This window comes from Dipteris shenzhenensis, chromosome 15 (genome assembly GCF_047967505.1).
Source record: "Dipteris shenzhenensis isolate YYH24624 ecotype China chromosome 15, Dip_SZ_1.0, whole genome shotgun sequence".
In the NCBI taxonomy this organism is placed as follows: Eukaryota; Viridiplantae; Streptophyta; class Polypodiopsida; order Gleicheniales; family Dipteridaceae; genus Dipteris; species Dipteris shenzhenensis.
Genome location: NC_141610.1, coordinates 10,474,066 through 10,499,104, shown reverse-complemented (window position 1 = coordinate 10,499,104; position 25,039 = coordinate 10,474,066). Strand labels below are relative to the sequence as shown.

General features: G+C 44.7%; 1 protein-coding gene and 2 pseudogenes across 1 annotated transcript in view; 2 read left to right on the top strand and 1 right to left on the bottom strand.

The window, feature by feature from the left end:
• LSM8 (Small nuclear ribonucleoprotein family protein) overlaps positions 1 to 25,039 on the top strand; it is a 37,461-nt gene that overhangs the window by 1,728 nt on the left and 10,694 nt on the right. The gene's annotated exons all lie outside the window — the stretch shown is intronic.
• LOC147893342 (uncharacterized) lies at positions 2,454 to 11,847 on the top strand (annotated as a pseudogene).
• Positions 4,546 to 7,420, bottom strand: LOC147893343 (uncharacterized; annotated as a pseudogene).

The following is a 25,039-nucleotide window of genomic DNA, read 5'->3' as shown; positions in this document are numbered from 1 at the left end:
CTTATTTCTTGAAAAGCTTGCTGAGTACAAGTCACCGACTCAGCTCGGTGTTCCCAAGTCATAAGAGGTGGGAGGGTTCAGTGCATAAAAACAGCATTCGTCTCGTCACTATACACTAGAACTAACTAGATTCCGGAGCCCTCCAAGCCCCATGCCCCATGGTCACATGCGGCAATCGGTGTCCTCTACTTTGTAGCTGTGCTCCATAAAAATAGGTGAATAAACCACTTTTGGAACCTGCACAATTAATTCAAGGCACTCAAACATGGTACCCATTAATTTTTAGCTCTTGCATGCAAAATAAAATCTTAGACTAGTCCTAGTCCCTGTGGGCATCCCCACCGTGCAATTTAATGCACATGCTTTAATTCTCTGGTTGAGCAGGGTCAAATCCTCTTTGACCATGATTAAAGGCTACCAATAGTCAAAGCTTGTTAATATTGACTTGAGGTGTTCGAGGTGAGGCATCTGCCACTCTATTCTGAGCTCTTGGTGTATGAACAATGTGAAAATGAAACATGTACTTCTCTAAGAGCTTAGTTTTTGTTAGGACGGTGTCCTCTACTTTGTAGCTGTGCTCCATAAAAATAGGTGAATAAACCACTTTTGGAACCTGCACAATTAATTCAAGGCACTCAAATATGGTACCCATTAATTGTTAGCTCTTGCATGCAAAATAAAATCTTAGACTAGTTCGAGTCCCTGTGGGCATCCCCACCGTGCAATTTAATGCACATGCTTAGTTCTTTGGTTGAGCAGGGTCAAATCCTCTTTGACCATGATTAAGGGCTTTGACCAATAGTCAAAGCTCGTTAATATTGACTTGAGGTCTTCAAGGTGCGGCATCTGCCACTCTATTATGAGCTCTTGGTGTACGAACAATTTGAAAATGAAACATGTGCTTCTCTAAGAGCTTAGTTTGTGTTAGGAAATAACTCAGACTTTGATGATCAGTTTCAATAGTATAATCAACACCCCAAGAGATAATGCTTCCATGTGTTTCTGGCATGTATGACAACTAGTAACTTGTAATGAAGGGAAAAAAGGACCAAGTTATGTGACATCTAATCCTATCTACTCCCTTCTTCTCTGTCATATGCTTATGTGTTAACTATAGGACACTCAACAAGTTCACATTAAGCAATAAATTTTCCATGCCTCGTATTGAGTACATTTTGGAGCAACTGAACGGTGCCAAGTACTTTTCAAAGTCAGATGCTTGGATTCAGGAGTGCCTTGTTGCAGCAAGGGCTCATCAGCAGATATTGCTTGATCAGAGAGCAGAGTATGACTTTCATGCACGGGAGTCCTTTTGGATTCAGATGGGTGGCAGAGTCAATAAACACTTTTTCTCTACTCTTGGCCCTAGACATAGTAGAGAGAGTGTATCCTAGCTTATTAACTCACATGGGGTTTTACACCAAATGACGTCATGCGCATAGCTTCAGATTTTTATGCCGCCCTTCTTACTGCAGATCCTGACTCACAGGATAGAGAGGATGCTAGACAGGTTATTTGGCAGAGCATCCCTTTGTTGGTGAAACTGGATATGCATGTTTTGCTTGATGCACCTTTCACCAATCAGAGTTCAGGACTGCACTTTCAGTCCTTCACAAGGGCAAGTGCCCAGGTTCGGATGGCCTCACCCCTTCTTTTTTCATTGCATTTTGGGATATGATTGGAGGCTACATTACATCAGCCCTGTAGGGCATTTGGGACTCTAGCGAGACGATCGGGTTGCTCACAGAGGGTCTCATCCACCTTATCCCGAAAGGAGGTTGCAGAAATTTAGTGTCCCAGTGGAGGCCTATCACACTTTTGGGGACATGTTACAAGATTCTGGCCAAGGTAATCAGCCTCCGATTGCTGCCCTTTCTCCCAGATCTTATTCATGACACTCAGACGGGATTTGTGCATGGCAGAAGCATTTTTTATAACATTTTCTCTTTTTGGGAAGCTTCACAATGGGCCATGCAGAGCGGCTAGAATGTAGCCATTCCACTCTTGGATTTTGAGAAAGCTTATGACAGAGTAGATTGGGTTTTTTTGGAGGGCATCCTTCTATGTTTTGGCTTTACAGATGCTTGGATCAGAGGTGTTTCCTCTTTGTATAGATCAGCCCCCAGCCAGGTACTCATTGGTGGGGTAAGGGGTGAGAGATTTTCGATCTTGAGATCAGTCCGTCAAGGATGCTCCCTTGCTCCTTTTCTTTTTTTGTTCGTGGTTGAAGCTATGAGTATCTATGTTAGATCTCAAGCTGACATCTTTGGGCTGAGACTTCCCATCAGAAGGGAAGAGGAGCTACTTGGCAGTGAGTTAGCAGATGACATAGCAGTTTACTTGGATGCAACGGTTAGCTACCCAAGCGCCAGTTATAAAAATAGCGTTGTGGGATGATCCTTTGCTGGTCATCACCGATGCAAGTAATGTAGCCATCAGGATAGTCTTATAACATGAAGATCGACCCGTTACTTACTATAGTCGGAAGCTCAATGATGCCGAGAAGAACTATATTTAGGGAATTGCTCGGGGTTATTCATGCATTGAAGCATTGGAAGCCGTTTCTTTATGGGTGGGTTTTCACAGTAAAGATAGATCATCAAGCTCTTAAGTAACTTCAGACAATGTCATGTTCACAATGGAGTGATCGGCAACAAATATGGAGTCAGATCTTTCAGTAGTTTGGGGGTATGATTGAGTATGTCCCTAGCAAGAACAACGCCGTCGTCGATGCTCTTAGTCGAAAGGGCTACATTCAGACAATTCAGAAGGCCACTGTGCTTGAGATACAAGGGAAGGACCTTGCGAGTATGAAGGCACAGTATGCAGATTCAACAGAGTTTGTCACTCAGTTCCACTTAGCCACCACCCTCAATCTTGGCCATTATTCAGTGCAAAATGGTTGGCTCTTCTACAAAAATAGGTTGTGTGTGCTTAAAGACAAAAGACAAGCACTTCTCCATGATGCCCACGACTTCCTTGCTGGTGGCCATCGAGGCCTCAAAGGCACATTGGAGAAGTTATAGCGCTACTTTTATTAGCAAAAGATGTGAAAGGATGTTTACGATTATGTGCAACAGTGTCAGATCTATCACAAAGTCAAGGCAGCATGCAAGAAGGCAGTTGGTTTACTTATGCCTTTGCCTATTTCAGATGGTCCTTTCCAGGACATAGCCATGGATTTCGTGGGGCCTCTTTCGGCATTAGCAGGTATGCGTAACACAATTTAGTAAGTTTTGCATGCTTATCTCTTTAAGCATACGGCCAGCGCAGAAGATGTAGCATGCTTGTTCATCCGGTATTGGTAACCTATTGGAGGGTTGCCACGGACCATTACATGTGACAGGGATTCGAAGTTTACCTCTCATTTCTGGAGGGCCTTTGTAACATGCAACGGTAATCTGATCGTGAAATTTACAACAAGACCTTCTTTAAACCTTTATCGAGGAATTAGCGTTGTACACCATAGAGAGAGAAAGGAGATGAGGGTAGAGAGAGAGTACAGTCGACAACTGATTGGGTCGCTGTACCCAATTAGGGCTCCCTCCCCCAATCAGAGGAGAATTTGCTTTATACTTGGAGAATTGAGAAATACAAAGAACACTCTTCGCGAGAGCACGAAAAACGCGCTTCCGAAGAGCTCACTATGCACATGTATAGCAGACCCAAAGACCTGAGAGGCAACGCCGACCAATATTGAGACCTTGATGCTGTCCACATTGACGATGTAGGACGCTTTTGCAAGGCAAGGGAGAGGCTTGTGCTGTCCACTGGAATGCAGGGTTATTGCGTGAGTGGGAGAGTGAAAGCTAGGAGTGATAGATCTTAGAAGAGTGTTGAGAGATGACTGAAATATAGAGCTGAGAGTGAGCTGTGTAAAGGTGTAAAAGATAACTGAAAAGAGCTGCTGAAACAGACCCCAAACCTTATTCTGTTCGCTGTCCCGGCTGCCCATCTGATGCGCTGTGTGAACACCTTCCTAGAGGGCTGAATTGATGCCAAACACTGAGGCTGGTCAGAGGGCCATTGGGGCTGAGGAGCTGTAGGAGGCTGAAGTGCTGGGAGAACTGAATGAGAAAAGAGGGCCTGGAGGCCCCCTATTTATAGGGTTTTTGGAGCTGGTTGGCTGGTCCCTTGGCCCCATAAAGGCAGCCCTAGGCCCCATAAAGGCAACCCTAGGGAGGGGTGCAGGGTAGCCTATAAAGGCAGCCCTTCCTTTGCCTTTCACTTCACTTGTTCTAGTCCTGAGGGGGCGAAGAAGGGCTCCTATCCTAGGCTGGACCTAAACCTATCCCTAAACCTAAGACGGAAACACTACCCTATGGTTCTCCAGTGGGTACTAGTGAACAAGGACTGATCTTTCGACTTGACCAAAGGCTGAGAGACTGACTTACGTAGCTTGTGCCTAGCTGTCCTTGGACAAGGGCTCACAAAGGGGTCACAACATATGACAAAATCTCCTATTTGGGAACTATTACGCACTTGTCGATGTAGCCAGTGTGTCACTTTGCACCCAAGTGCAGGGGTGCATGTGACATTTCCTCCTTAACTTGGCGGTAGGTTCTCCAAGTAGTCCGCCAATATTTGGGAGAACGCATGGAAAAAATCTTCGTCCAACCACATTGCTTCATGGGTACCTTGATCATGGAACTTGGTGTAAAACTCTCGGATCCTCTGTCCTGACCCATGCTTGAATTTATGAAGAAGGATCTATTCTGGCTGCAAAACTTCAGCTTCATCAAGAACTTGAGCTTATTGCTCGTTGGAAATTTCTGAAAGAGGAGGTCCAAAATATGGCTTCAACCAAGCTACATGAAACACATTGTGCATAGTCCAACTGTTTGGAAGGCGTAACTTCATTGAGACAATCTTCTGAATAATAGGGAATGGTCCGAAGCTCCTGAAGGACAGCTTAGGGCATCGCTTGCCTACCTGCTTCAATCTTTGCTTGATAATGCGTAAATACACCCATTACCCCTCTTTATATTGGACATCTCGTCTAGATTTGTTAGCGTGGCACTTATACGATGCTTGATCTTTGGCGATGCAACTTTTCACGGACTCTGTAATCTCTGCCATTGATTCGGTGGTTTTGTTGGCTTCAAGAGATGGAGACACCATCCGGGTGAGGAGTGATGTAAACCGCCGTCCAAACGACCTTCATAAAGTGTGGACCAATACTCAAAGAAGAGGTATCATTCAGAATGGCCTGCACAAGTGGACGAAACTGCTTCCACTTTCTCTGAGCATCATGACAATATGCTTTCAAAATATCAAACGCCATACCATTATACTTTTTTGTCTCGTCCTTCGATTGCGGATGGAAAGCGTTGGACATCCGTAGCTTAGTACTAAAATTATCAAACAAGGCTCGCCAAAAGTTAGACGTAAACTTGGAGTCTTTGTGGGATGTGATGGTCTTTGGCAACCCTCCAATGGTATACCAATACTTGATAAACAAACGAGCTGCATCTTCAGCGTTAGCCGTTTGTTTGCAGGGAATAAGCATACAATATTTACTAAAGCGACAAACAATAGTAAAACATTGAGTATTACGCGTACCTGCAGATGTTGGAAGTGGCCCCACGAAATCCATACCTATGTCTTGAAAAGGACCATTGGGGATTTCTATGGCATAAGTAAGCCTGCTGCTTTCTTGTGGGAAGCCTTGACCTTTTGGCGTATCTGACAATTATGAACATAGCCGTATACGTCCTTCCGCATCTTTGGCCAATAGAAATAGCGCTCTAACTTCTCTAAAGTCTCGTAGATACCTCTGTGACCACCGGTAAGGGCATCATGGGCATCATGAAGAAGCAACTGCCATTTGTCTTTGAGTACACATAATCTTTTCTTATAGAAAATCCAACCGTTCTCTAATGAGTAATGGCTTGGAGCAAGTGTCGTGGCTAATTGGAACTGCATGCCAAATTTTGCTGACTCCACGTATTGTGCCTTCATGCTATCAAGATCATTTCCTTTTATTTCAAGCACAGTGGCTTGCTCAATGGTCTGGATGGAACCTTTCCGACTGAGAGCGTCTGCTCAATGGCCTAGATGGAACCTTTCCGACTGAGAGCGTCTGCAATGGGGTTGTTTTTGTCGGGAACGTACTCGATCATTTCCCCAAACTGCTGGAATATCTGGCTCGACCGTTGTTGCCGATCGCTCCATTGCGCACTAGGCAATTTCTGAAGCCACTTAAGGGCTTGGTGATCTGTCTTAACCGTGAAAGTTTGTCCGTATAGGAAAGGCTTCCAATGCTTTAATGCTTGGATGAAACCAAGGAGCTCTCTATCATAAACTGAATAGTTCTTTTCGGCATCGTTAAGCTTTCTGCTGTAATATGCCACCGGCTTATCTTCTTGCTGTAAATTTGCCCCAATGGCGATATTGCTAGTGTTTGTGATTACCAGAAATGGATCCTCTCAAGAGGCGATTTTCATAACTAGTGCTGTCGTGGCCAATCGTTACGAGTCATGGAAGGCCTGCAAAGCTTTGCCACTGACTTGAACTTTTTGTTTGCGTGTTTTTACTACCGTGAGTAAATCTATAAGAGGGGTTGCGTATGTCGAGAAACCATCCATGTGTGAGCTGTATGCTTGACACAAACCCACAAAGGATCGAATCTCCTAAGCTGTCATGGGGACAGCCCAACTTGTGATAGCTTGGATCTTCTTTGGGTCCAATCGAATCCCTTGAGCACTAATGATGTAGCCCAAATACTGAATTTTCAGCAAGCTTTGCATTGAGGTATAGCTGGTTATCATGTAATAACTATAGGGCACATCGCACATCCTTAATATGCTGCTCAGTTGTAGTGGAAAAGATTAAGGATATCATTGAGAAAGATGAACAAGTACTTCCCAAGATACTCTGCAAATGCCCATGACATCATCTTGTTGAATGTTGATCGTGCATTCTTCAGACTAAAGGGCATGACGACGAACTCGTAATGAGCTCGCTTTGTTCGGAAAGCTGTCTTTGGGATGTCAGCTTCAAAAATCCAGACTTGATGGTAGCCACTCTTGAGGTCAATCTTTGAGAGAAAATTTGCACCATTGAGTCGTTCCAAGATGTATTCGATGCAGGGCATAGGAAATTTGTTGCTTATTGTAAGCTTGTTGAGTGCTCTGTAGTCGACACATAGTCATGCGGACTTATCCTTTTTTGCCACAAATAAAATGGGTGCAACAAAAGGTGAAGAAGAAGGTCTAATAAACCATACGCGTAGTAATTGAGACAATTGTTGCTCTAACTTTCCCTCCATAGACTTGGAAAGTTGAAACGGGAACTTACTTGGAGGTGTCGACTCTAGAAGTAGATCAATGCGATGGTCTTTCGGTCGGTTGGGAGGAAGCGGGGGTAGTAGATCATCTCGGAGCATGATGTCTTGGAACTCTTGGAGTAGATCCACCATTGCTCGCCCCATCGGAGGAGCTGCTTGAACTCCAGTGATTTGGCACTGGACGTAGACAAGTGCACACATGGCACCCTTGCGGGCGGCGCGACCTGCTTGAATATGCGAGATTAACGAAATCCTTGATATGCTTTGATCTTCGTGTATCATGGCGGGCTCAAGTAAACCTTCCACAATAGTGACGGTGTCCTGTCGCCAATTAGGCGTCTGTACATGCTCACGGAATCACTGAATCTAGAGGATCATGTCGCACCCCATCAAGGAGTTAAAATAAAATCCTGCGTAAACATGGCTTTCTGAACTGAGAAAGTGAAATGGATGGCCTTATGCGTGATGTGTGTGCGCAAGCTGGGCGTGAACCCATCCACTGCAAGCTCGTGAGACACCAAGGTGCACCCTATTGTCTTGGCAAGCTGAGGGGAGATGGCATCTTCTGAACTCCATATTGAATAGGAGAAAAAACTTGATGCCCGTTAGCTGTGCTGTACGCTCGAATGAGCGCCTTCTTTTGATGAGAAATCGACCTCCTTACTTGGAAAGACCACCGTGGGAACAACATTCAAAGTAGGAAAGATGACATTCGTAGCTGAGGATGGAGGCAGGGCTGGAAGTGCCAATACATTGGTGACGGACGAAGTAGGTGCTTTCGCAGGCTTCTCGGCAAGCCAGTTTGGACAATCCTTGTTGCCATGCCCAGCGATGTGGTGGCAGTGAAAGCAGCGATGTTCTTGGTGGTACCGCTTCTGCTCGTCGGGCTGTAGATAGCCTCCCGTAATATCCGCTTTAGCCTTCTCATCCAGAGTCATCTTGGGCTTGGACTCCTCCTTTTGACCAGAAGCCTGTCTGTCTTTCTTTTAAAACTGGTTGTTCTTCTTCTAATCCTTACCTGCGGTGTTGTTTGACTATTGCGGGGCTTTGGAATCTTTCTGGACTTGCTTGGGCTTTCCCCCGTTCAGCATCATCTCCTGATTCTGTGCGAGAGTCAGCGCCTGCTCGTAATCCGGTAGGTCGAAGTTTCGAATGAACGGATTTTGGTATCCAATCCTCGAATGAATTGCTTCATCTTGGCGCTCTCCATCACGCCCAATTGCTGCGCCAGCGTGATGACCTTGTTACTGTATGTCAACACAAGCAAACCATTTTGGGAGAGACGAGAAAACTCATCCTCCAGGTTAAGCATATATTGGGGTGGGAGTAAACGGGCTTTGAGATCGGCCATAAATGTTGCCCAAATGAAATTCGTCTTAAACGTTGTTGGGTCAGTATGCTTACTAGTCCAATGTTGCCACCAGGTCACCGCCTCACTCGTAAGATGAGGGGCTGCGAGGTGGACTTTGTTTTGCTCATCTTGAATCCGTGCTAACGAAAAATGAGCTAAAAATTGATCAATAAATTGCAAAATTGCTGGATGGTCACACTTACCATCATACTTAACAAAATTTAAAGTGGACCGAGTGAGTGGTGTTACCGACGAAGCTGTGGCGGTGACGGTTGCTGCGCTCAAACTTGCCTGCATAGCGGCTAACATTTGTTTGTGTTGGAGAAGCGTCGCCTCTCGGTCTAGCTTTTGTAGCCTCTCTGCCTGGGCGAGCTCTGCGTGTCGCAGTGCCTCCTCATTTTTGCGTTCCTCACGCATCAACAAGAGCAGTTTTTCAAAATCTGTGGTTCCTCTTTCTTCCAGCGGCTTTTTTGCTTCTTTTTCCTCGAGACGTTGTTTTGTCTGGTCCAGCTGTCTCTGCTTTCTTCTAGCTGGGATGAGTTGCTGTAGGAGGACCCGATTCTGCTCTAGAAGGTTCGCTATCACTTCTTGAGCACTTGGCGGAAGCGTATCTTGTTGGTAGTCTTTCTCCTCTTCAAAGTCTTCAAGGTTGAGTCCTTTTCTTGACCCTTCCATGGCGCTTGATTGTGTGTCCTTTCCGGATCTCAAGACAACCATACACTTGCGGTAGTCACGCTGGATATTGACCGAAGCTCTGATACCAATGTAACATGCAACGGTAATTTGATCGTGTAATTCACAGCAAGACCTTCTTTAAACCTTTAGCGAGGAATTAGCGTTGTACACCATAGAGAGAGAAAGGAAATGAGGGTAGAGAGTAGATTCGACAACCGATTGGGTCCCCGTACCCACTCAAGGGAGAATTTGCTTTATACTTGGAGAATTGAGAAATGCAAAGAACACTCTTCGAGAGAGCACGAAAAATGCGCTTCTGAAGAGCTCACTATGCACACGTATAGCAGACCCAAAGACCTGAGAGGCAATGCCGACCAATACTGAGACCTTGATGCTGTCCACACTGACGATGTAGGACGCTTTTGCAAGGCAAGGGAGAGGCTTGTGCTGTCCACCGGAATGCAAGGTTACTGCATGAGTGAGAGAGTGAAAGCTAGGAGTGATAGATCCTAGAAGAGAGCTGAGAGATGACTAAAATATAGAGCTGAGAGTGAGCTGTGTAAAGCTGTAAAAGATAACTGAAAAGAGCCGCTGAAACAGGGGAGAATTTGCTTTATACTTGGAGAATTGAGAAATGCAAAGAACCCTCTTCGAGAGAGCACGAAAAATGCGCTTCTGAAGAGCTCACTATGCACACGTATAGCAGACCCAAAGACGTGAGAGGCAACGCTGACCAATACTGAGACCTTGATGCTGTCCACACTGACGATGTAGGACGCTTCTGCAAGGCAAGGGAGAGGCTTGTGCTGTCCACCGGAATGCAAGGTTACTGCGTGAGTGAGAGAGTGAAAGCTAGGAGTGATAGATCCTAGAAGAGAGCTGAGAGATGACTGAAATATAGAGCTGAGAGTGAGCTGTGTAAAGCTGTAAAAGATAACTGAAAAGAGCTGCTGAAACAGACCCTAAACCTTACTCCGTTCGCTGTCCCGACTCCCCATCTGATGCGCTGCGTGAACATTTTTCCAGAGGGCTGAAGTGATGCTAAAGGCTGAGGCTGGTCAGAGGGCCACTGGGGGTGAGTGTCAGGCTGTTCAGAGGGGGCTGAGGAGGAGCTGTAGGAGGCTAAAGTGTTGGGAGAACTGAATGAGGAAAGAGGGCCTGGAGGCCCCCTATTTATAGGATTTTTGGAGTTGGTTGGCTGGTCCCTTGTTACTCTCCCTCTTTCCTCTTGGAAGGCAGCCCTTCTTCCTTCACCCTTAGCCTCTCCATGAGCTATAGTTTTTGCCCGATAAAGGCAGCCCTAGGCTTCATAAAGGCAGCACTAGGCCCCATAAAGGCAGCCCTTGGGAGGGGTGCAGGGTAGCATATAAAGGCAGCCCTTCCCTTGCCATTCTCTTCACTTGTTCCAGCCCTGAGGGGGCCCAGAAGGGCTCCTATCCTAGGCTGGACCTAAACCTATCCCTAAACCTAAGACGGAAACACTACCCTACGGTTCTCCATTGGGTACTAGTGAACAAGGACTGATCTTCCAGAGATTGACTTACGTAGCTTGTGCCTGACTGTGTCCCTGGACAAGGGCTCACAAAGGGGTCACAGCATATGACAAAATCTCCTATTAGGGAACTATTAGGCACTTGTCGATGTAGCCAGTGTGTCACTTTGCACCCAAGTGCAGGGGTTCATGTGATAGCCTCGTTCGATTATCTCGGTACCAAGTTGCAGATGTCCAGTGCTTTTCATCCGCAGTCCGATGGATAGATCGAAGTGTATCATGGTCTGGCATTCGACGTGCTTAAAGCGTATTGTCATGATACACAGTCAAACTGGGACCCATTTCTTCCACTTGTGCAGGCCACCTTAATGACACTTATTCTTCGAGTTGTATCGATCGCACTCCATATGAAGCAGCTTTTGGTAAGCGGTTCTCTTTGCTCCTCAACAGGGCGATATCTCCTTCTCTTGAAGCGCCAATAAAATCACAGAGACCATGGCAGAGATTACAGAGTCAGTTAAAGACCGCCTTGCCAAAGCCTAGGTAGCATACATGCGCCAAGCCTACAATTCTAGACGGGATGTGAAATATAAGGAAGGTGATTGGGTTTATCTTCGGATTATCAAGCAAAGATTGAAGTAGGTGGACAAGCGATGCCCCTAGCTTTCTTTCAGGAGATTTGGACCTTTTTCCATTATTAAAAAGATCAACGAAGTCTCGATGAAGCTTCGATTACCTAATAGTTGGACTATGCACAATGCGTTTCACGTTGCATGGTTGAAGCCCTACATTGGACCTGCCCTCAGCGAGGTTTCAGACAAGCCACAACCTGAAGTCATTGACGAAGCAGAAGTAATAGAGGCAGAGCAGATTCTTCTCCATAAATGGAAGCATGGGCCAGGACGTCGTATTTGAGAGTTCTATACCAAGTTCCACGATTGTGGCACCCATGAGGCGATATGGTTAGATGAAAGTTTTTTCCAAGAGTTCCCACAAGTTTTGGCGGACTACTTGGAAGGGATGCAGTTACCGCTAGGTTAAGGAGGAGGGAATGTCACATGCACCCTTGCACTTGCGATACACTAGCTGTCAGGGGGGCGTGAAATTCCAAGTACTTTAATGTACTACAAGACCGTGACAACTTTGGTTTTAAAAGTCCAAGCGTGGGCTTAATAATGTGTAATTAAACGCGGCATGGTGCCTAGCACATAAGCGTAATTAATCCCCAGGCCCAAAGGCATTCCAAGGAATTAAAAGAGTGGTTGTTGGGAAATGATGATGTGGCATTTTTAATGGGCCCCCTAGAGGGCCATGTACCTTCAGTGGCCCCCCTAGAGTTCCAGGTGGCTCTAGTGCCTTCTACATGCTCCTTTGCCATTCCTGGACCTTCCTGGGCCGTCTAAACTTCACATGTGTGGTTTTCTCTCTCATCTTCTCCCTTTGTTGAGATTTTGGACTGGTTTTTCAGCCTCCTTCAGCTGAATTCCGTTTTTCTTCATAACTCCTTACCCGTTTGGAATCCTCGACTTCCGTTTGGCCCGATGGCTTCCCCTCTGCCTCCCCTTCGTAGTGATATGCTTTTCCCTCCGTGCGTTTGGTAATGCTTTTCCCTCTCTGCGTTTGGTAGAACGGGCAGAGCTGAGCACTTCTTTTGCTGGTCGAATTTGCAAAAGTGGCTTTTTCTGGACCTTTTTGCTTCTACCGCCTCCTGGGCCTCTCCTCTTGCAAAGCTACAGCTTTCTGTTGAATTTCGACTGATCCCACGCGTTGGTTGACTGGTTTTTCTCAGTTTTGGAGGACTTTGCGGTGATGAAACTTCTCCAAAACCTTCTCAATGCATTCCTCTCTGAAGCACGCTTCTTTTGAGCCCAAGAACTCCCACTTCTTCGTGACAGAAGTGCTTCTTTTCGCATTTTTCAGTGGAATTCTTGCTGGTCGGCTCTGGTAAATGCTCTTTCTTCATGCCTTTGCACTCCTCTTTGGCTGAGAATGTAATTGGGCATTGGCTACTATGTCCTCTTGGCGATTGAGGACTTGGTTCGAGTTTTCAGGGCTTGGTGAGTTGTGATTTTGCTACTGCAATTTCTTTTTGCCATAAGCTATTGGTTGGCCTCGTGTGCCGCCTCTTTCTTGGCTCACAGGTGCCCAAGCAGTGCTACATGAGTCATTCTTTGGTTGGGTACTTTGCTGATTTTATTTTGGAGCTTTGAAAAGCTTTGTGAATGCCATCTGGAAACCACTCGAAGAGAGTGCAGCTGGGGTGCAGTGTGATTGCATTTGGATAGCCAATGGAATTGCACTCGGAAAAGAGAATGCCTTTGGGTTGAGCCTATGGGTTAAGTGCACTTATGTGATGGTGTTCTATGCTTGAAAGCCTTGCGAAGGCTTAGTGAATTGGGGCTGCGTGCTCAGTTGCAGGGAAGGTCTCCCAGATGCAACTTGTAATCATTTCACTGTGAAATATAAAAAAATACTGAAAGGGGCGCCACGGTGTTTGGGGCCAATCGGGTGCGCTTGTCTATGTCTGTTGAGCAGGGGCATTCTAGCCTCCATCCCTTTTTCAGTGGTTTTGTTTGTGAACAAATGGGTAAATGCCAAATGGTGATCATGCAATGGTTAATGGTTGTGATATATGCTTTGTGAGCTGTAAATAAGTGCTGAAGTGATTAAAGGTTTAGTTCCACTGCCCTCTGAGTGATTAGAGGCCGGTTTCATTGGTTCCGTTGTCGGGACACCACACACTCTTTCTCAAGAGGTGGGCCTCGGTAGTTTGGTGGAAGGATATCTTTGCTGCACTTTTTGACAGCTGAATATTACAACCATAAACATGGTGAGTACCCATGAGCAAGAGAGCTCCACAACTCCTCAAAGGAGAAGGCAGGAAAGCCTTAATGATCCAACTAGTGTAGAGCTGCAGGGAGCACCACAAATGCCTTTTGAGCAGGCCACACATGAAGCTACAACTGAGCTCAACAGTGATACTAGCAGTGAGTCAGATGATGCTACTATGTTCAATGCACAGCTTGCAAGTGCAGTGGCTTGCTTTCTATGCCCAATTGGCGGTGAAATCAACATAGCATCAAAGATAGAATCTGTACCAAAATATTCAGGTTGCTGCCTCAAATATGGCTGAGGTGGTTGAGCCACATTTATGGACTGCACATTATTATTTTGAGGAGTAGAAGTACCCAAACCAAGGCCTTGTGCTGGCTGCTCATACTGTTGCACTGGCTGTACTTTTTGTACCTCTTTCTCAAGTGCTCTTTTGGGCGATTCCTCTCTCTTGGAAGTCACTTTCTGAGTCATTTTTGGTGGCTGTCCCTCATGGGAAACTGATGCATGAGTGTGCGGTCCACCATGAGAAGCTGATGCATGTGTGTACTCACTCTTTCCGTGCTTGTGCTTTCTTGATTTCTTCTTCTTCTTGGCATTTGTTTGCACAATCTGAGCCAAATTTTGAGCCAGCTGAGTCAAAGCAGTCGTATGACAATGTGGGAATGCAGCCAGGCATGCAAGCCACAGCATATGCTCCCATGCCTAATGTTCAGCCAAGCATGGCTCTCCCTAGTGAATGGAATGCTGCAAATATACAGCCATCTTTGGGACAGCCAATATCAAATGTATATAAAGAATTTAAGGATGGTGGTTCTCATGTCAAGTTTGATACATATAATGGAGTATAGGATAGGTACAAAGCCCTCACATTCCTTCAACAGTTTGATGCTGCATTTCTTGGGGGTTTGTTTACAGAAGCATCCAAGATGAGGAAGGTTGCCACATTTTTGAAAGGCAATGCACTTAAGTGGTACACCAACCTTATGCTTCATGGAGATGCACCTGCTACCTGGCTGGAATTTAAGCAAGTGTTCTCTTCTACTTGGCTTACTCCAACTTTTGAAGTTGAAGTACTTTCACACTGGCATGACTTGTCATACAAACTTTGCAAGAATCTTGATGATTACACCAAGAGGTTTTGGGATGTTTTGCTGCCATTGAGCTCTTACAGGCATGTTTCTTTGAAAGAGCAAATAGAGAGGTACTGTTGTGGATTGCCTAGTGAGCTACGTGATTATTGCATCAAAACCAAGGTGGGTTCTATGACTCAATTAATTGAGAATGCAAGGACAGCATATGCATGGATGCAGGAGAAGAATTTAGGCTTCATGGACAGCAAGAAAGAAGACAACAAACGGGCTGCCAAACACCAGGATAAGGACATCAAATCTGAAAATAAAAATTATGGCAAACGACCGTTTCAAAAGGGAGGAAAAGCCCAATTCAAAGCTGGTCAAAGGCGTGGACAGCCTAATAAACAGCCCCGTACCAAGTTATCTGATGAAGAGAAAAAGTCACTCATGGAGCAAAACAAATGTTTTATATGCAAAGGAGAGGGACACCGCTCTTATGATTGCCCATTCAAGAAAAGAGACAGGTCAGATGATGATAAGAATGGTGATAAACAGGCTGATCAGAAGGGCAAAAAGCCTAAACCTTCCGCAGGACTTCTTCCAAATGTGATTGGGAGTTTGTCACATGCACATGATGAAGAGGAAATGAAAAAGACTGAGATGTGCAGAGCATGGGGAAAAATAAAAAATCAGAATTGTTTGTTTTTCTTTGATTCTGGGGCAAAGGCAAATTTCATAACTCCTGATATGGCAGGAAGGCTTGGCATCAAGCCTGAGGAAATGGGGCCATCCGGCATGTGTGATATGGCCAACCCTGAACTCAACACACCTGTCACTCCTATCATTGGCAAGTTGAGGATGCATATCCAGGGATATCAGGATGCAGAGGACTTCTACATTATGCCTTTGCCAGAGTGTGATGCTTTGCTTGGGATGCCTTGGATGTACAGGGTGGGGGCTGATGTGCATATGAGAAACAAGAAGATTTCTTTAACTCATAGAGGCAAAAATCATGTACTTGATGTAAAGTTGAAAGGGGAGTCCATCCCTGTAGTTTCAGCTTCTTGTATTTCCAATGTAATAAAGCGTCATATTTCAGCGTACTTGATTTTTGTCAAAGAGGACAGCCAACCAGTTCAGGAAGGCTCTACTCTTTTTGCTTTAGATAGAGAAAGGGCTGCTTTTATTTAAGATTTTCAGGATTGTTTCTCAGATGCACTTCCTCAAGAATTACCTCCCAAGAGGCCTCGAGGATCATCAAATTGATATAATTCTAGGAAGCTCACTGCCTAATATACCTCCCTATCGTGTCAGTAAGGCACAATAGGAAGAGATAATGTCACAAGTGAAGGAACTCTTGGAAAAGGAATTAATACAGCGAAGTAATTCTCCTTACTGTTCCCCTGTGTTGCTTGTGCAAAAGAAGGATGGCAGTTGGAGAATGTGCATTGATTATAGGGCTTTGAATAAAGTCACAATTAAGAACCGTTTTCCAATTCCACGCATTGATGATATATTGGATCGGTTGGAAGGTTCCTCAATGTTCAGTCGTATTGACCTTAAAAGTGGATACCGTCAGATAAGGATACGGCCTGAAGATGTCTACAAGACTGCCTTCCGCACTTCATTTGGCTTATATGAGTTCCTTGTGATGCCTTTTGGTTTGACTAATGCACCTGCCACTTTCAATAGAATGATGGACAGAATTTTTAGAGCACACAGAAAGTTTGTGGGCACTTTCTTCGATGACATTATTGTGTTCTCTAAAAATGAGCAGGAGCACAGGAAACACCTCACTATTGTGTTTCAAGAGTTGAAAAGACACAAGCTATTAATAAACACCAAGAAAAGTGAGTTCTTTATGCATGAGATTCATTTTCTCGGTCATATAATGTCAAAGGATGGAGTCAAGATGGATCGTGCAAAAGTTGAGGCCATAAGGAGTTGGCCAATTTTGAAAAATCTGCATGAAGTTAGAAGCTTTCTTGGGTTGTGTTCATACTATCGGAGGTTTATAAAGTACTTTGCAGAAATTGCTTCTCCCTTGCATGCTTTACAAAAGAAAGCTGTACCGTTTCAGTGGGGACCAAAGGAAATGCAGCTTTTGAAGAGCTGAAGCAAAAGTTGTGTTCTGAACCCGTTATTATCTTGCCAGATCTTGCAAAACCCTTTGCTGTAACTTGTGATGCATGTGGAAACAGCATAGGAGGCACTTTGATGCAGGATAGCAGAGTGGTTGCATATGAGAGTAGAGTTCTCAAAGATGCTGAATTATACTTGCAGACATACGAGAAGGAAATGTTAGCAGTGATACATGCTTTGACCACATGGAAACATTACCTTCTTGGAGCTGATTTTTATGTGCAGATAGATCATCAGTCACTTAGATATTTTCTCACGCAGAGAAAATTATCTGAAAAGCACATGAGATGGGCTAACTTCCTCTCAATGTTTCATTTTCAAATTGTACATGTGCCGGGTAACAAAAATGTCGTGGCTGATGCACTTTCCAAGAAACCACAGCCTGAAGCAGTCTCCAAGAAACCCAGTGTTTCAGCAGTGAGCATTGCTTACAACAATGTGTTAGATGTGATGAAAGATCAGTATGTTAATGATGCTGATTTTTCAACTATTTATGATCAGCTTTCTGATGGTCAAAGGCATGATCAGGGTTTCATTTTGATGCATGGACGACTCTGTGTCACTGATCAGATGCGACAGAAAGTCATAATGGAAAGTCATGCTCCTTCATAAGCAGGACATAGGGGAATTACAGCAACAATTACAGCAGTGGAGCAATACTTTTATTGGCCATCTTTGAGGAAAGATGTGGAAGAATATGTGAGAACATGCATGGTTTGTCAGAAAGTAAAGTTTGACGGGCAGAAGGCACCTGGGTTGTGACATGCTTTGCCAATTCCGGATAGACCATGGCAAAGCATAGCTATGGATTTTGTGTTTGATCTTCCACGTACTCCTACTGGACATGATGGATTGTGGACAATAATTTGCAGGTTTAGTAAACAAGCCCACTTTGTGCCAGTAAGAAAGAAAATTACAGCAGATCAAATGGCCAAATTGTTTTTGCAGCATGTCTTCAAGTATCATGGGATGCCTGAATCCATAATCAGTGATAGAGATCCGAGGATGACCAGCCTCTTTTGGAGAGGACTGTTTGAAAATATGGACACTACGCTGAATTTTTCGTCATCTTTTCACCCTCAGTCTGATGGACAATCGGAGCAAGAAAACTCTACCATCTTGGATATGTTTAAATGCTATGTCTCAGACCACAAAAGCAAATGGGAGCATTATTTGCCTTTGCTGGAATATGCTTACAATAATACGGCGCACACATCCACAAATAAAGCACCTTTTGAAATAGTGGAAGGTGCCAGGAAGATACCTCCCATTTTGCATACAAAAGAGAAAATCTTCGAAGCTGATCGTTTTGTGGAAAGCCTTGAAGAGGCTTACAAGAAGATCAAATATGCCTTGCAAAGAAGTCAGGACAAGCAGAAAAGAGCAGCAGATAAGCATCGCAGGGAATTGGTATTCACAGAAGGTGATTGGGTTTTGCTGTGTTTTCAGAAGGCAAGGCTGCTTTCATGTTAGTACTTAAATGTTTTAAGTAGCCCGGTGGTTGAAATCTGACTCAAGGGATAGCAGGGTAGTAGTGCAGGATAAGTTATCGCTAGCTCGGTGGTTTACTTCTATTATTACAAAATGAATGGATTCGTTATGGGAAACCAGCGCAGTGGTTGTTAGGTTGTACACAAAGCTGAACATGCGTTACTATGGTTTTTTTCAGGTTTCTGAAAAGATAAACGAGGTAGCTTACAGGCTGAAGTTGCCTCCGCATTGGAAGATACATAATGCCTTTCATGTGAGCTTATTAAAGCAATATCATGGAGATATTTCCGAGGATTTACCTGATGAGGTGCAGTTTGAAGTGGAAGAACACGATGAACTTTTGGTCCCAGAGCAGATTGTGGCACACAAGGATAGAAAGCTCAAGGGTAAAGTTATGCGTCGCTACTTGGTAAAATTTCAAAATTACCCATCACTTGATGCGAAATGGATGGAGGAAGGTGAACTGGTAGATTCACCTGGGATATTGCAGCTTTACCTTGATGCTTTCCAATTAGAGCCGACTGCGGTCTAGGCTCCTACAGGTAGTTTACCAGAGCGAGCGTCTGGAGCATTACCTGGTGTTCGAGAGGGGGCTAGCACCTCCACTCCCTCAGTACAGATGGGCTCACTGTGATTTCATGAGGTCGCTTGATGACACTGTATGTTTCATCCGAGATACTGAGCTGACAGTATTTCTGCTGTGAGACTTCATGATATTGATGCATCTTGACTATTGATCGCCGAGGATCACATAGATTTTGAGCAGTGTATATGGATGGATGCATGCCTCTCCTAGTCATATTTTCACTGTCTCTGAATACTATAGCTGCGGCTTTCTTGTATACTCTTTTATGCTATATTTCATGCCCGCTCCTGTGTTTTGGGGCAGCAAACTGTGGTTTGCTGTTTCAAGACAAGAGTATGTCACGGGGGCGTGAAATTCTAAGTACTTTAATGTACTACAAGACCGTGATAACTTTGGTTTTAAAAGTCCAAGTGTGGGCTTAATAATGTGTAATTAAACGCGGCATGGTGCCTAGCACATAAGCGTAATTAATCCCTAGGCCCAAAGACATTCCAAGGAATTAAAAGAGTGGTTGTTGGGAAATGATGATGTGGCATTTTTAATGGGCCCCCTAGAGGGCCATGTACTTTCAATGGCCCCCCTAGAGTTCCAGGTGGCTCTAGTGCCTTCTACATGCTCCTTTGCCATTCTTGGACCTTCCTGGGCCTTCTAAACTTCACATGTGTGGTTTTCTCTCTCATCTTCTCCCTTTGTTGAGATTTTGGACTGGTTTTTCAACATCCTTCAGCTGAATTCCGTTTTTCTTCATAACTCCTTACCCGTTTGGATTCCTCGACTTCCGTTTGGCCCGATGGCTTCCCCTCTGCCTCCCCTTTGTAGTGATATGCTTTTCCCTCCGTGCGTTTGGTAGAACGGGCAGAGCTGAGCACTTTTTTTGCTGGTCGAATTTGCAAAAGTGGCTTTTTCTGGACCTTTTTGCTTCTACCGCCTCCTGGGCCTCTCCTCTTGCAAAGCTACAGCTTTCTGTTGAATTTCGAGTGGTCCCACGTGCTGGTTGACTGGTTTTTCTCAGTTTTGAAGGACTTTCCGGCGATGAAACTTCTCCAATACCTTTTCAATGCATTCCTCTCTGAAGCACGCTTCTTTTGAGCCCAAGAACTCCCACTTCTTTGCGACAGAAGTGCTTCTTTTCGCATTTTTCAGTGGAATTCTTGCTGGTCGGCTCTTGTAAATGCTCTTTCTTCATGCCTTTGCACTCCTCTTTGGCTGAGAATGTAATTGGGCATTGGCTACTATGTCCTCTTGGCGATTGAGGACTTGGTTCGAGTTTTCAGGGCTTGGTGAGTTGTGATTTTGCTACTGCAATTTCTTTTTGCCATAAGCTATTGGTTGGCCTCGTGTGCCGCCTCTTTCTTGGCTCACAGGTGCCCAAGCAGTGCTACATGAGTCATTCTTTGGTTGGGTACTTTGCTGATTTTATTTTGGAGCTTTGAAAAGCTTTGTGAATGCCATCTGGAAACCACTCAAAGAGAGTGCAGCTGGGGTGCAGTGTGATTGCATTTGGACAGCCAATGGAATTGCACTCGGAAAAGAGAATGCCTTTGGGTTGAGCCTATGGGTTAAGTGCACTTATGTGATGGTGTTCTATGCTTGAAAGCCTTGCGAAGGCTTAGTGAATTGGGGCTGCGTGCTCAGTTGCAGGGAAGGTCTCCCAGATGCAACTTGTAATCATTTCATTGTGAAATATAAAGAAATATCGAAAGGGGCGCCATGGTGTTTGGGGCCAATCGGGTGCACTTGTCTATGTCTATTGAGTAGGGGCATTCTAGCCTCCATCCCTTTTTCAGTGGTTTTGTTTGTGAACAAATGGGTAAATGCCAAATGGTGATCATGCAATGGTTAATGGTTGTGATATATGCTTTGTGAGCTGTAAATAAGTGCTGAAGTGATTAAAGGTTTAGTTCCATTGCCCTCTGAGTGATTAGAGGCCGGTTTCATTGGCTACATTGACAAGTGCTTGTCAATGGTTGACTAGTCAAAGGCTAAGACTTGCTGTCGTTACTTTCTCTTGTTGCTGCGTTGCACACCACTTGTTGCTACGTGCAAGATTGATGATGGTGTTAGCTAAGTAGCTGAGTGATAGATGAAGTGGAGTTGCAGAGGTGCCAAGGTCGGAGCTTTGATACCAATGCGGTAAAGCGCCAGAGATGGCAGGAAAGGGGGAAGAGGAGAGGGGAGAGAGATAGAAGGGAAAGGGGTAGAGGGAGAGGAAGAGAGAGAGAAGGAGTGAGGGAAAGAGAGAGAGAAGGAGTGAGGGAAAGAGAGAGAGAGATTGGGAGAGAGTGTAGGCAGCACGTAGGAGGAAGGAGGTGGGAGTAGATAGGATTAGATGTCACATAGAAAAGGTGTACAATAGGGGGTGGGTGAGGACCTATATAGTCCCTCCACATTTCCCACCTAAAAGGCCTCTAAAGGACCTCTTACTTGGTCCTTTTTCCCCTTCATTACTGTAATGAAGGCCAAAAGTGGGTCAAGTTAGTGGGGGTTAGGATAATTAGTATTTGGGGTGTTTGCAAGATAGAGGGGTCTAAAGGACTAAGGAGGTACTATATAAGTACCGTCCTCTCATGTACAAGGACACCTTTTGATGTGACATCTAATCCTATCTACTCTCTCTCCTTCTTGCTACTTGTTGCCTACACTCTCTCTCTCCTCTTTCCTCTCCCCTCTCCTCTCCTCCTTTCCTGCCATCTCTGGCGCTTCACCAATTCAGCCCTGGTCACCTTCATTGCATTGGTACGAGAGCACCGCTCTCTGGCACCTTTGTTTTTCCCCTTCTTTGAATGTGTGGCGACAGTAAAAGTTTGCTTCAGCCAAGGAAAAGCCTTTGGCAACAACAAAGCTAGGCCACCTGAATCTAGGCGTCAGCTCCCACCCGAATCTAGGCGTAAGCTCAATCGGTGTCAACTTCAACATAGACGATTTATCTGACTACCAGCAAGTAACGCAAGAACCAGAAGGACTTGAATCCTAGAGGCCATTAGACGAACCACTCTACTGTAGCAAAGCTGGGCAGCATGGAAAACAAAAAAAAAAACGAGCTGGTGGCTCTCCCGGAGACTGGCAATGTGAAAAGGCTGCTCTTGTAAAAGCGAACGTTGGTTATCTGTCGATCTACTCTATCAACGACCGGTTCCAATTGCTGCAGCACCAAAACAAAAACGGGAGCCTTTGAGATTGGTGCACTATAGGGCATTATGCAATGGATGAAAAAATCCTTCCAAGGTTCTTGTCCTGGCAAAAGTCCTCTAATCACTACCTTGCATAAATAAGGCTCTTCTCTGCAAATTGGGATCTATTGTATTGAAGCCTCCTTCCCATGTGGAAAGGAACAATGTCTCCCAAACCACCTTGGCTCTAGTGTCTGTTAAAACCATCTAGTCAACTCTACAATAAAAATTCCTTATCGGCTTTTGGTGCTGAGTGATACAGTCCCTAGAATGGCACCAAAAAGGCCAAGCAAACGTCTATCTAATGGAGAGCTAGTTTTACATCAAGGCCTCGGATTTCAACACCAAATGTATCTTGAATCTAGAGAGAGAAACACTAGTTCTAGTGAGAGATTATGGTGAAGGCAGAGATAAATACTAGTTCTCGTGAGGGATAGAGTACCCGATCATTCTACCTCCATTTGACATATAAAAAGGGATATAAACTAAAATCCATATATTCTAGATTGATGAAAGCAAATAAATATTGTAGGAGAGAAATAAAATAGTCCTAGAGAGAGGGCACCAAGGCTCATTATTAAATACCCCATGAATAGTTTGATGGGAAAGCAGCCCACACTTCCTTCTATGCATCGAAACGATGGGTATGGGAAGGACCCAAAGAGTCTCTTGGAGCTATGATGCCTAGAGGAGCTATGCAGCTATGCCTCTCCCCAGTATCCAGCGAAATCATGCTTCAAAGCCGTGGAAGATGCATCATGCCCCCTTGTTCCTTCACAGGGAGATCACCCATATGTTTGCCAGTTCCTTCATTGCCACATGCAAAATGTAATCATAGAAGGGAATCAAATGAATGGCTGCTCAATAAACATGCTTTCAAGCCTGGATGGGAATGAAGACATTGGACTTCCAGATCTGAGCATTGTGGCAATGGATCTGAAAATTTTGATGCAATTCTTTTCATGGGGTAATGCATTACAGAGCCTTATGTGCATGCCACTATTTCAGTCCATTCACAAGAAGGATATATGGAACCTCATTCATCAGCTGATTGGAAACCCGACAATGATATCAATTGTGGAAATTGTCTCTTGTATGGAGTGCTTAAGCAAAGGCAGCTTTGCAAAAGATCTACCTGAGCTTGAAGGAGCCAGTTGGAACAGAATGATTGCACGAGAATGTATGGCTAGGCCTTGTCTTTCCAAGTTTAATGTTCATGCTACATGCAACCTGCTGATGTTGTGTGGGAAAAGGGGCAGAAGCATCCAGCTAGCCAATGGTAATTTGGTTACAGATTTGGTTGCAGCATATCTTGAATATCAATGTATGCAAGCTCATGCCTCTTGTAAGAAATCCTAGATTTACTATATTTAGAACTGTGCTAAGGAACAGAAAAGAGACTGATATAGCAGAGAACAAGGAATAACTGTATTGCTTGAATATCTGTAGGGTGGATGTGATTGTCATCCATACAATTTGGCCTCTCTTATATAGAGAGTGAAGAGTCACACATGAAAAGGTGTGAACTCCAAAGGGTATGTGCATGAAGAGGTGTGTACCCCTTGTGAAGGGTGTGACCCTTGATGAGAGGGTACATTACAATAGGATGTCTCTTCATTAGAATGTCTCTTGTGAAGGGTTGTGCCTCATTAGGAAGTGTCCTGTCGAAAGGGCAAGTGTCCCGTCGAAAGGTCATACCCTTCCACAAGTGTCCATTCATTAAACCATACATAAGTCTAGAAAGAGAAAGGAATACGTCACAGATCGTGACATCCCCTCCCACTCAAAAGAAGACCCTGGTGGAGATAATGAACCGATGTAGAAAATATCATGGTAGATGCTGAAAATACTGCTGTAATAGATCAGGGTACTGCTGTAAGTCTTCATCGGACTGCCAAGTAGGGTCGGAGTTGTCCAGATCTCGCCAAAGAACAAGGAATTCCGTGATAAGTCGATGTCGAGTCTCTCGCTGTCGATGGTCCAGAATACGCTTAGGAATAAGGAGAACATAATCGTCTTCGATTTCTGGGACATAATCACCTGCAGGAGGAACTGCTTCATCGCCTGGAATGTACGTCTTTAGCCAAGAAATATGAAATGGTGGATGGATTTTACCCCATGATGGTGGTAATTCCAATTTATAACTTAAAGGTGAATTTTTCTTGACGATCCGGAAAGGTCCATAGTATCTGGGTCGCAACTTAGGAAACACAGACTTAACCGTCTTATAGCGATGTGGGGCTACAAATAATAGCACCATGTCACCAGTGTTAAATTATTCCAGGTGACGTCTATGTTTGTTGGCAGACCGTTGATACCGCTCTTGCGCTTTTCGCATATGATCCCTGACTTGCAGTAGAATGTCTTGCATTTCTTGAACCAATTGATCAGCTAGGGCCACGCGATGTTGAAGTACAAAATTTGTTGGTACAATCGGAGTGTGTCCATAAGCTGCTTGGAATGGAGTCATGCTGATGGCACTATGGAAAGAGTTATTATAAGCAAACTCAAGGAGTGGTAGATACTCTTCCCAGGCTGCAAGGCGTGACTGAACATAATGTCGAAGCATTTCTTCCAGAACTTGGTTGACTCTTTCAGTCTGTCCATCTGATTCTGGGTGATAGGCTGAACTGAACAGTAGAGTAGTACCCAAAGATTCGAACAGTGAAATCCAAAAGTGACTGATAAACTTAGGATCTCTGTCGGATATGATATTCTTGGGTAATCCATGGTGTCGGAAGATGTGTTGTATAAAGAGTTTGGCTATGTCCGGGGCCTGTGCACTGCTTTTGCAAGCAACAAAGTGTGCCATTTTGGACAAGCGATCAACAATTACCATAATCTGATTGTTACCTCTGGAGGATCGTGGTAGTGTTGTAATGAAATCCATGGAAATACTTTCCCACCTTTCAGTTGGAACTGGAAGAGGCTGAAGA